This window comes from Musca autumnalis, unplaced genomic scaffold, assembly GCF_047663935.1.
Source record: "Musca autumnalis isolate F117 unplaced genomic scaffold, ASM4766393v1 scaffold_2, whole genome shotgun sequence".
Classification (NCBI taxonomy): domain Eukaryota; kingdom Metazoa; phylum Arthropoda; class Insecta; order Diptera; family Muscidae; genus Musca; species Musca autumnalis.
In genome coordinates, this window is record NW_027411755.1 from 240,751,821 (window position 1) to 240,764,330 (window position 12,510).

At 36.5% G+C, this 12,510-nt stretch overlaps 1 pseudogene; it reads left to right on the forward strand.

Annotated features, from left to right (window-relative positions):
• The first annotated feature begins 9,965 nt into the window (after window positions 1-9,965).
• LOC141392552 (uncharacterized) lies at window positions 9,966-11,418 on the forward strand (annotated as a pseudogene).
• Window positions 11,419-12,510: the final 1,092 nt, after the last annotated feature.

Genomic DNA, 12,510 nt, shown 5'->3' on the forward strand with positions numbered 1-12,510 from the left:
TTGTATGATTGAGAATATTAATTTAAGAAATGGTGTGATAGAGATTTGCAGCACGATCATGAATGTAAACTTCCCGTGAGTTTTGTCTCTCTGCCGTTGCAGCTTAAAGGGGAGAGTGAGAAACTCCCGGGGAGTTGATATTCATGAACGGGCTATTGTTTTCTGAATATTGAAGGTAAGCTCATGTAAATAGGATGCAAATTTGCAAAAATATTCGCAACTTTAGTTTGTATTTTTTATACCCTCAGCATTTATGCTAACGAGGGTATATACACTTTCATACGGGCAAAATGTGCCTCATCGAAATAATGGTTTTAGACCCCAAGTATGTTTGGACGAAATGTGTTTCAGACAATTTGGAGTCGATTTAGCAATGTCCGTCCGTCTGGTGCGCACGATAACTCTCGAACGGATGAACCGATTTGGTCCAAAAGTTGGCTATCGCAATATTTTGTCCAAACTTAGTTTAAGTTCGAAGATGGGTTATATCAGTCCACTCCTTCCGGTACCTCCCCCACAAAAGTTCGAAAATGTTTGGAAAAATTGTGCGCACGATAACTCTTGAAGGGAATAACCGACTTGGTCCATACTTTGCACATTATGAAATTTCTACCAAACTTAGATGAGGTTCCAATATGGACCCAATCGGTCAACGCCTTCGGGTACCTCCCACACAAAATTTCGGAAAAGTTCAGTTTAGGACCTGCTCTCGAATCGCTTTGATTTTTGTTGCAACAACTTGTTTTCACTGCCTCCCATACGACGGTACAAGTTTCATCAGGGGCAAGTACATACTTCCTGAGAAAATAGCCTAAAAGTTGCAAAGAGCCCCTATGACACCGAGTATAGTGGTTGGAGAGCAAGATAACTCTCGAACGGATTTGCAGATTCGGTCTAAAATTTGGCCTTCGTAATATTTTGTCCAAACATAGTTTAAATTCGAAGATAAGCCATATCGGTCCACTCCTTCAAGTAGCTCCGCCACAAAAGTTGAAAAATGTTCGGAAAAATTATGCGCACGATAACTTTTCAAGGGAGTGACCGATGTAATCCATAATTTGCACATCCTAATATATCTACCACATATAGATCAGGTTCGAATATGGACTATATTTGCCTCCTCCTTCTGGTACCTCTCACACAAAATTTCGGAATATGTTCAGTTTAAGACCTGCTCTCGAATCACTTTGATTTGTGTTGAAGCGATTTGCATTCGCTACCTCCATTAGACGGTAAAAGCCCGAAAGGCGTAAAAAAACCCTATGTCACCATATGTGGCTCTCGGAGAGCACGATAACTCTCGAACTTTTCAACCGATTTGGTCCAACATTTAGTCTTTGTCATATTATAACCAAACTTAGTTTCATGGGGCAATACCGGTCCACAACTTCCGGTACTTCTCCCCAATATTTAAAAAATGTCACTAAAATGCTAGGAGGATATCACTTGAATGGGTCAAACCAATTTGGTTCAAACTTTGGACCTCCTAATATATTGTCAAAATTTAGTTTAACTTCTAAAATGGCCCATATCGGTCCTCCCTAAGGGTACCTCCCCCCAAGAGTTCAACATTTGTGTCTTAGTGCAGTTAATTTCTAATCCACATTTTTGTCGGCAAGTTTAGATGTCCAAAAAGGGCCACAAAATTCAGAAGAGACCTTAAATACATTCGATCTGTCAGTAGGTGAAAGTTTCACTTCACATTGGCTGAGGGTATATACATACATATGTATTTATGTATGTATATTTCTTTGCAGATTTCGACAGAGATTCAGGCTAACGAAGGAAGCTTTCAACTACGTACTCTCTTGCTTGGAATTTTCGACACAACTTTCATTATCTGTCCCACCAATTTTGCAGCTGACAGCAACGTTGAATCTTTTGGGAAGTGGCAGTTTCCAACACAACGTAGGCAATGATTTCCTTTTAGGTTTGAGCCAGAGTGCAACATCAAAAATTGTAAAACATGTTGTGAATGAAATGGAGTTGCTTGTTGGCTTTAAGTGACTATTTGATGATATTTCGTCTTCGCTGATGTTCTTGGAATCCAAGGGTTCTTCATCATCGCCTTCCAAACATATTTGGCTTTGAATACCGAAGCTTTCAGCCGTTAAACCAGCAGCGTCCAATATTAATTCCTCAGGCTGTGAAAGGAGTTTGTCCTCATAGGGACCCCCACCAGTCTGTCTTTTCGAGGCTTTATTAAAAGAAAGCTTCTTTTTGACCATCTGTTTTTGGTCACTATACACCTAATTATAAAAGTTAAAAACACAATGCATTTTGAACGATTACAATAAAATTTTTTAAAGTTTACCTTTCGCCACAATGTTGCAGATTTTGTTGGAGGTCCTGCGGAGTTTAATTTTGTGGTCAGCCCTGAAAACTATTTAGTCGATGATCATCGATAACAATTATCGTTTAGTGGCGTTGCCAGTTGTCAAAATTGATCCACGTATGGCAACTCTCAACTGAAGTTGCGAATCTCAGTTGACGAAGCGGCTGTTTTTCAGCAACCACCAATTTTCAGTTGCAGTGAACATTTTCGAAGAAACAAGAAGTAAAATAGAAGGAAAAATAAACATTTTGTTAACAATTATTGATTCTTTGCATCATTAATTAATTTTGTGTATCAATATGGTGAAAATAACGACAAAGCAGCAGTTCGAAATATTAATTGATAAACTGAGCGAAAATCCAAACATAGCCCGAGGAGTTTTGGTGAAACCAAAGCCACAGCGGATGAAGCGTGGAGGTCCATTTCGGACAGTTTAAACAGCCATGAACCTCCAACACGAACACCTGAGGAGTGGCAGAGTCTGGATTCACTTTAAAGCAAAGTTGAAAAAGGAAATGCCTCAAAATAAAATAAACTTTAACGACACTGGTGGTGGTCCATCACAATAAGTGAATTTATCGCCTTTGGAGCGGACAGCAGCAAATCTTTTGCAAATGTATTTGGTGACAAATACAGTAGGTTCAGTTTAAGTACAAATGACGAACATCCTCCATCTATATAGCCAACTACACCAGGGAATTTCTTTTTGAATAAAAATGGTTTTTATTTTGCCTTTTTTCCTCCTCTGTCAACTTCAAAACGATCCAATTTTGGCACAATTTGTCCTCTATCAAGTGGACAACTTCCTTCAATACTCTCGACAATGTAGATTGAGCCATGCAATTGTTGAAATCATTGCCATGGGACTTTTGGAAACTTCCGTCCTCCAAGAGTCGCAACGCTGCGCACACTTTTAAAAGTGGGGGTATTCCTGTTGATCTGTAACTTTCTTTGAAGTCATCCTTTAACGTTTCCACAACGTAAACTACGGCATCCAAAAATACGCCTTAAACCTGAGATAATTTACTGATTATACAGATCTTTCCACATGATCATCAGCTTACAGTGCAGATGGCAATTCCAATGGATTCGACTTGTCCCTCAAATTTCTTCTAATAGATGCAATGTCCTGTACATTTTCTTCATCATCAAAAAATAATTCCACCGAACTTATCATTTTTTGGGACAGCAAATAAAACTTGACGATCCGAAGATTCAATGGGCAGGTTATATTCCAATCTTGGGTTTTCCAAATTTGCTCGAAAACTCAGCCAAAATATTAAAATATTGTCCAGAATACACAAAAGAGTTATCCAAAGCGCAATTATTTTTAAAATGTTTTTTTTTTTTTTGGCGAATAGAGGTCACAAATTTGAAAAAACACTGATCGATAACATGTTTATCGACCACCCAGTTGAGTTGACATTAATGGTACAACATTTCGTCTCAGTCGCGCAGACAACTGACAACGCAACTCAAGTTTAGTGGCAATATAAGATAGACCCATTAATTGTTTTTTTTTTTTTGAGGAAGTACTTACAGTTAGTCAACTATATTATTGCAAACGATGAATTTTTAAAAATTTAGATATTTAATTAGGAATTACTACAAGTAATTCTTTCAATAATGTTGGGCTTTTTGTAAATATCTGTTGATTTACTTGTTAATGACAACATCAAGCCAATAAATGCAGAAATCGCTCGGAATTAACAAAAACAACGGGCAAAATGAATAGGTATCTGGTTTTTGTGATGTCAACTAAATAATTGCAAAATTAATGAAGGTGCAATAAAATCGTGGGATTTTCCCCGCGATTTTTTCCAATTAAGGATTTTTATGACTTTTATGGTATGTGGACATGTAGATCCATAATTTTTGATCATAAATAAATGTTTGTGTGTGTAACATAGACAGTATATTCAGAAAAAGAGAAAGGCAGGTAAGCGGTTTTGGAAAATATGCTACATTTGGTCTATTCTAATTATAATAATGGTAAATCCGAAAGAGAAATCCTTAAAGCCACCTCTCGTAAGCTGAGAGGTGTGTACAACATCATTTACCGCACCGAGAAAGAAGCCAGGCTCAAACTGAAGGCGTTACAAGGCAGACCTAAAATAGTAACCACGCGAATTGACAGGAGAATGATTAAAGAAATTAACGAATGAGCCCAAAGCAGCACGAGAAAATTGATTTTTTTAATTAAAAATGATTTTGGAGTAAGTGTGTCACATGGAAAAGTCGGAACAGTGCTACATAATAACAAGCACTCATCACGAGTGACTAGGTAAAAAACATTGCCCTCCCAGTACAATATATAGAAACTATTCAGACTTGTTACAGACAACTTTTCACGCCATCTTTAGTATCGGCATGTCGTTATATTTTCTGATGAGACTAAAATTATGCTATACTATCACGATGGGTCTCAAAAAGTATTGCGAAAACCCCTTTACAGCCATGGAAAACAAAAATTTAATATGTACATTAGGGATATAACTTTTTGCACTTTTTTTGCAAATATCAAAAATACCACCACATAGCCGTGTAGAGCATGAAAAACTATTATGAAATACGGTGTCAATTTTTCTCTACCGCGAAAAAAGTTTCCGCACCAAATGCATTGAAGTTCTGTAATGCATTTTTTAATTTTATCTGTCATAACAATATATTTGCTTTTCATTAAAATTTTTATTTTTTTGTAATCTAATTTAAAATCATTATCAAAGCGTTCTGGACCAATTTGTTCTAAAATCGCGCCATTTCGGACCATATTAGGATTTTTTGACACTATTGCAATTTTAGATTTTTCTTTATAAACTCGTGAATTTTATGTTTATATTTTTTAACCTATCGGACAAGAGAATATGGAGTCATTTGCAACTAATTCGCGAAAGTTACAGGCTGTTTTTGTTGACTTTGCCTTTGAGAATTTTATTTTTGTCTATAAATATTTATTCAAACAAAGCAAATTTAAAATTTTAGGTAGAAAAAATATCAAAAGGGTTTTAGTAATCACGGCCGGTGCGGGAACTTTTTTCACAGAATCGGTCTTAGAAACACGTTTTCATTATTAGGACAAAATTTCCCACATGGTACTGGTGTTGTATTTTTGTAGAAAACAAATACGATTCTCACAAGCAAAGTCAACAAAAACAGCCTGTAACTTTCGCGAATTCGTTGCAAATGACCCCATATTCTCTTGCCCGATAGGTTAAAAAAATATAAACATAAAATTCACGAGTTTATAAAGAAAAACCAAAAATTGCAATAGTGTCAAAAAATCCTAATATGGTCCGAAATGGCGCGATTTGAGAAGATATTGGTCCAGAACGCTTTGATAATGATTTTAAATTAGATTACAAAAAAATAAAAATTTTAATGAAAAGCAAATATGTTGTTATGACAGATAAAATTAGAAAATGCATTGCAGAACTTCAATGCATTTGGTGCGGAAACTTTTTTCGCGATAGAGAAAAATTGACACCGTGTTTCATAATAGTTTTCCATGCTCTACACGGCTATGTGGTGGTATTTTTTTGGTTATAGCCCTAATGTACATACCGTTAAGTTCTGAAAACTTTTATTTATGGTATGGGGTTGTATACCAAGCAGTGACGTTGGGAACATCCAGATTTTGGAGGAAACGATGACAGAGGAAGTTTATTTAGATGTTTTAAAACATGATTTAATCAAAAGCGTCAAGAAATTTAGGCCTGTTGGACCTGAAAATTCAAACAAATTGCAATATAAGTACTACCAAGACAACGTCCCTAAGCATAAATCTAATTTATGTAGGACTTGGTTGTTATACAACTGTACCAAAGTCATTTACACCCCGTTCCAATGTCTAGATATTAGCAATTCATGGGTACACCTAAAGGAAAAAGTCGGGAATAGGCCGCCCACTAACCTGGGGGACTAAATAAAATGCAATAAAGAAGAATGGAAAAAAATACCATTGGAATATGACATTACGAAACTTATTTATTAAATTCAGATACATTTGCAAGCTGTTTTGATGCCATACGAAATATTAGAACCAACTTTTCGAAAAATACCGTAAAAATTTGAAAAGTTGTGAATTTTGCAATTCTTTAGTTGACAGTGCAAATAATGAGTTGTTTTCATTTTTGTTAATTTTAAGAAAATGTTTAGTGAAATTTAGCTGTTTTTTATTTTATTATATTAATAAACATCTGTAGGAATTATACTGTTAACAAAAATATTAAAAAATTATATATAAATATATCAATAAAATGATGTTTTATTTCAAATTTTGTAATAATTTTGGTTTTGCAATAATTAAGTTGACTAACTGTATATATATAATAATGAAAATAATAAAGTTAAAACTAACGAACATCTAAATAATATCCTAATAAAATTATAAATAAAATAGAATGAAAATAACTAAACGGATAAATAATAATATATAATAACAATGAATATGCAATAATTAGATAACTTCGTTAAAACAAAAATAAGTACACAATGCTACCGTATATTGTTCGTTTACTTTACAGTCTTGCAATACAAAACACCTTACTCGTTTACAAGAAATTACTAGACTTGTTAAAAAAATTATAAATAATAATAATTACAAATAATAATAGTCGAGGGTTATATGGGAAAGTGAATGCGCAAAACATAGCCTCTTTCTTTCCAAGTCAACCTCATCCCACACTTGGTGACCCCTGTTATCGCTAACGAGGCTCTGGCGACAAGCAAAATCATCATTTGGCTTGTGTTAATTGCGCACTGCAGGGTAATGATCTCGACTTTTGAAATTGTGTGTTTGAGGTCCATTGCGATATTTGCCCTATGACATACCTTAATTGGTCCATATGACCACAAAAGGTTAAAGTTGTCTTCATTGCTTTCATTGGCAGCCTGTTTTGGTCATATGGACCAATTAATATATGTCATAGGGCAAATACCGCCTTGGACCTCAAACACACAATTTCAAAAGTAAAGCACAAAGGAGACTCTGTTGTGGTATGGGCGTTGTATGATTACTTCCGGTGTAGGAAATCGTGTCTTTATCGAAGGAATTAAGGATAAGATGTATTATTTAAACATTCTGAAAGGATAATTTGAAATTTAGGCGCTGAAAAAATATATACATATATGAGCCCGAGCACAAATCACATATTTTTCCAAAATGGATGCTATGTAACTGTCCAAAAGTGAATCAAACACCTCCCCGATCCCCGGATTTGAATCCTATAGATAATTTATGGAGTATTTTGGACACAAATATAAAAAATCGTAACATCTAAAGTATAGGAACCCTGAAAATGCCTTGCAGGAAGGATGGGGAAAAATTCAGATACCGTGCACCGACAATTTGGTTAAATTTTTGCCAAAAAGGCTAACATCTGTAAAGGATAACAAAGGATGTCATGCCAAGGGCTGAAACCCTAGAAAATCCTTTTTGTTTCATGAAACTTTTAGAGTGCATACTTTTCACTGTGAGGTAGAAATCGATGTTGTTTAACCATTTTTATTTTTTTTATCTGAATTTATCTGAATTTCGTTAATTTGATTTTATTATATTTAAGTTAAGACACAAAAATAAAAAAATATAAAAACGAATGAAATCGCTATCATTAACCAATTCTTAGCAATCGCAGTTTTAATGAAAGAAACTGAAGTGGATACTTTTGAATCACTGTATATATTCGAGGCGAATTGAAGGAGAGTTGAAAGGATGACTTTAATGGATCGATTCCGTATTGCGACGCGAGTCGTGTAGCGTTGACAGTTGAAATTTTTCCATTACGTATGGCAAAAGTCGCCTGACGACGTCAAATTCTGTCGCCATAAAGTTCATTTTGCGGCGACAACAAATTAGCTGTCGCCTTGCATTTTTACAAACGAATAAAAACGAAAAATTGAAACGTTAGTAAGTGAATTTAAGTGAATTTATTTAATATTATATACGTTTTTTGGTCTCCCTTGTCCCGTATGGGATGTTGTGGAACAATGTTTTTTTTTGTTTTTATACGTTTTTTGGTGTTTCAGTATTTACGAGTATATTGGTAAAAATTACTACCGAACAGCAATTTGAAATGCTGCTTGAAAAATGGAAGCCCATCCAAACGTAGTAGCTCGTGGAGTCAGACTTTTTGGCGAAACAAAAGTCACTTTTGATGAGTTGTGGAAGGATGTTGCGGAGCAATTATAGGTGGGTTCATGACAGTTTTCAAAGATGATCTAATGGGAGTTTTTATAAGCGAATTGAAAGGAGTCCTTAAAGCGGAATTGAAGGGACTTTTTGGGGTCGATTTTGCATTACCACTAAACTTGAGTTGCGTTGTCAATTGTCAGCACAACTGATCAGTGTTTTTCAAACTTGTGAACTCTAAAATCCAAAAAGCACAATTCGCAAAAAAAAAAACTTTTTTAAAATGATAAGTTCAGTAGAATTATTTTTGATGATAAAGACAGGACATGGCATCTATTAGAAGAAATTTGAGGGACAGGTCGAATCCATTGGAATTGCAGTCTGCACTGTAAGTTGAAGCTCATGATGGAAAGATCTGTATAATCAGTAAATTATTTTTAGGTTTAAGGCGTATTTTCGATTGAAAAGGATGCCGTAGTTTACATTGTGGAAACGTAAGGATGACTTCAATGAAAGTTACAGATCGACAGCAATACTCCCACTTTTAAAAGTGTGCGCTGCGTTGAGATTTTTTGCGAAGGGAAGTTTGCAAAAGTCCCATGACAATGATTACAACAATTGCATGGCTCAATCTACGTTGTCGAACGTATTGAAGGAAGTTGTCCACTTGATAGAGGACAAATTGTGCCACAATTGGATCGTTTCGATATCGTCGGAGGAGGAAAAAAGACAAAACAAAAATCCTTCATAGGTTAGTTGAAGGGAGCCATTATAGGCGAGGCTAAGGGAGCCCCTATATGCCAGGGGAAGGGAGCCTTTATAGGCGAGGGGAAGGAAGAATTGAAGGCAGCTCTTATGGGCGAGTTGAAGGGATGACTTTAAGATGGAGTCTAAGAGGACGTGGAGGAAGATGGAGTCTTATAGACAAGCTCAAGAGGGAAGAGCTCATGATACGAGCTTATGAGGAAGTTTTATTCACGACCTCAAGAGTCAGTCTTCATAGACGACCGTAACAAGGAACCTTCTAGAGGGAATTTTTTTGATTAAGAGGGAGTCTTCATAGACGAGTTCAAGAGAGGAATTTTATAGACGAGCAAAGAGGCAGTCTTCATGGACAAACTTATGAAAGGAGTCTTTATAAATGGCGTTAAGAAGGAGTCTTCATAGACGAGTTCATGAGGGAGACTTTTTAGACCTTCAGAGAGAGTTTTTAGAGATGACTTTAAGAGGATAATCGAGCTCAATATGGTGTCAAGTAAAGGCGGACTTTAGGCGACCAAATTAAATTTGTGTATACAACAAGAAGGAAGAAAAAAAAAACATTTTTTTTTTAATGCCACGAAGATAAAAAAGGGCTGACAGGAGGATATCTTTGTATGCAGACCTCTTCAAAGCAAAACAACGAATGCAGTTACGTGCTGGGATTAATGGTAACATGAAGATAAAACAAAAAGCGTTTGACAAAACATGATCAACTCTGTACGTTTTTAGTGTGAAGAAAGTTGTGAACATATGCAATTCAATGTCCTCAATGACAGTATGGGAGCTGAATCACCAATACAAAATCCAAATTCCAGTGTGACTGTGTCAGGAACTAGCAGTGGGACCACAAGCACAGATGATTCCCTGGCGGGTGCAGGAAATGTAAGTGACCAGCCAATACTACATACATGTTTTATACTATATGCACACTCCATTCTCTTTGTTCTACTTTGTTGGGTTTTACTTTTCACAGATATTATGTACACACGACGGTGTTTTGCTGAAAAAAGCAAGTGCTGAACATATTGCCGATTTAAATAACAGTGGTTCCTTGTCCTTGGTCGAATATGGACCGCCACGTCGTTTGTATATTGAATGGAAACCAAATGAAAATATATTAATTGCTGACGATAGCCAAGACCAGGAAGATTGGGCTTTGGTTGACACAATATCACGTAGATCACGCACAATTTCGGAATGTAAAGCTTTCAACACAAAACCCATGGAATCATCAACAGGTTCATTGAAGTCGAGATGTATACGCACCTGCTTAGAGGACCTGTCGGGCATTGAGGTAAAACATCGTGGCCAAACCATACGTTTCCTGCTCAAACTAGACGGCTCCTTACATTCGGAATTCTTTTTTCAACACGGCAATGTGGATTTCTTTGTACGAAGTATGCCTCAATTACACATTATCGACGTACAAACCTCAACAAGGAATGGCGAGGAGTATGTCGTTTTAACCACCGAAACACAAAAACTAAAGAAAACATTTGCTGAATTGGATATTGGTGAGATAAAGTCACAAAAAGCATCACCTCGTGTTCGACCAGGTTCCTTGGATGCCAAAGATCGACAAATATCCTCACCACCTTCGGACAATTATCAAATGGTCGGCTTGGCAGATAGCTCAAATACCTCTGGTTCGCACAGTCGTGGCAGTAGTTTAGATAAATCGCCCGACATGGACTCCAGTGGTTTGAAAAATGTCAAAGAAATTTATGAAAAATTGTTCCAACTTTACCAGAAAGGCGCCCAGTTGAACGCGGCAGGCCACTCAATGAAAACCAATTGCTGGAATTTATGACACCCGAAGGACATGTTTCTGATTCGAAACGTGATTTTGGAAATAATTATCCATGGTGGCGTTGAACCAAGCCTACGGCCAGAGGTGTGGAAATATCTTCTCAACTATTATCAATGGAATGATTCGGAGGTGGAAAAAATTGCACGACGTAAAGAAAAATCTATGGAATATTATAACATGAAAGCCCAATGGCTATCAATGACCACAACACAAGAAGCCAATTTCTCAGGGTATCGTGATCGCAAGTGCCAAATAGAGAAGGATGTCAAGCGTACAGATCGTTCCTTGGAATATTTTGCCGTTGAAGATAATCCAAATCTAACACTGCAAGGCATACTTATGACTAAGTCAAGTATAATTATACCCTACACCACTATGTGGTAAGGGGTATTATGTGTTAGTGCATTTGTATGTAACATACAAAAGGAAGCGAGATAGACCCATAGTTCCTTCTAGGGATATACATAGAATCACTTTCTGAGTCGATTTATGCATGTCCGTCCGTCCGTCCGTTCGCAACATACAGGTCGCATTTGTTGACCGATTTCGCTGAAAATTGGGGAATACCATTTTTTTTAGTCGTCGGAAGATCAAGTTCGAAGATGGGATATATCGGTCCACGTTTTGGTATAGCCCCCATTTAACGGTACCCCCCGATTTACGGTATTTTGACGTTTTCAGCTACATTTTCAGACCGATTTGGCTATAATTTGACAATTAGGGTTCTTAAGTGTCAATAAACATATATAACAAAACTTGTGGACATAGGTCCACGTTTTGGTATAGCCCCCATATAACGGTACCCCCCGATTTGCGGTATTTTGACGTTTTTAGCTACATTTTCAGCTATAACTTGACATTTAGGGTTCTTAAGTATCAATAAACTTATATAACAAAAGTTGTGGACATAGGTCCACGTTTTGGTATAGCCCCCATATAACGGTACCCTCCGATTTGCGGTATTTTGACGTTTTTAGCTACATTTTCAGACCGATGTAGCTCTAATTTAACATTTAGGGTTCTTAAGTGTCAATAAACTTATATAACAAAAGTTGTGGACATAGGTCCCCGTTTTGGTATAGCCCCCATATAACGGTGCCCCCCGATTTACGGTGTTTTGATGTTTTTAGCTACATTTTCAGACCGATATAGCTATAATTTGACATTTAGGGTTCTTAAGTGTCAATAAACTTATATAATAAAAGTTGTCGTCATAGGTCCACGTTTTGGTATAGCCCCCATATAACGGTACCCTCCGATTTGCGGTATTTTGACGTTTTTAGCTACATTTTCAGACCGATGTAGCTCTAATTTAACATTTAGGGTTCTTAAGTGTCAATAAACTTATATAACAAAAGTTGTGGACATAGGTCCCCGTTTTGGTATAGCCCCCATATAACGGTGCCCCCCGATTTACGGTGTTTTGATGTTTTTAGCTACATTTTCAGACCGATATAGCTATAATTTGACATTTAG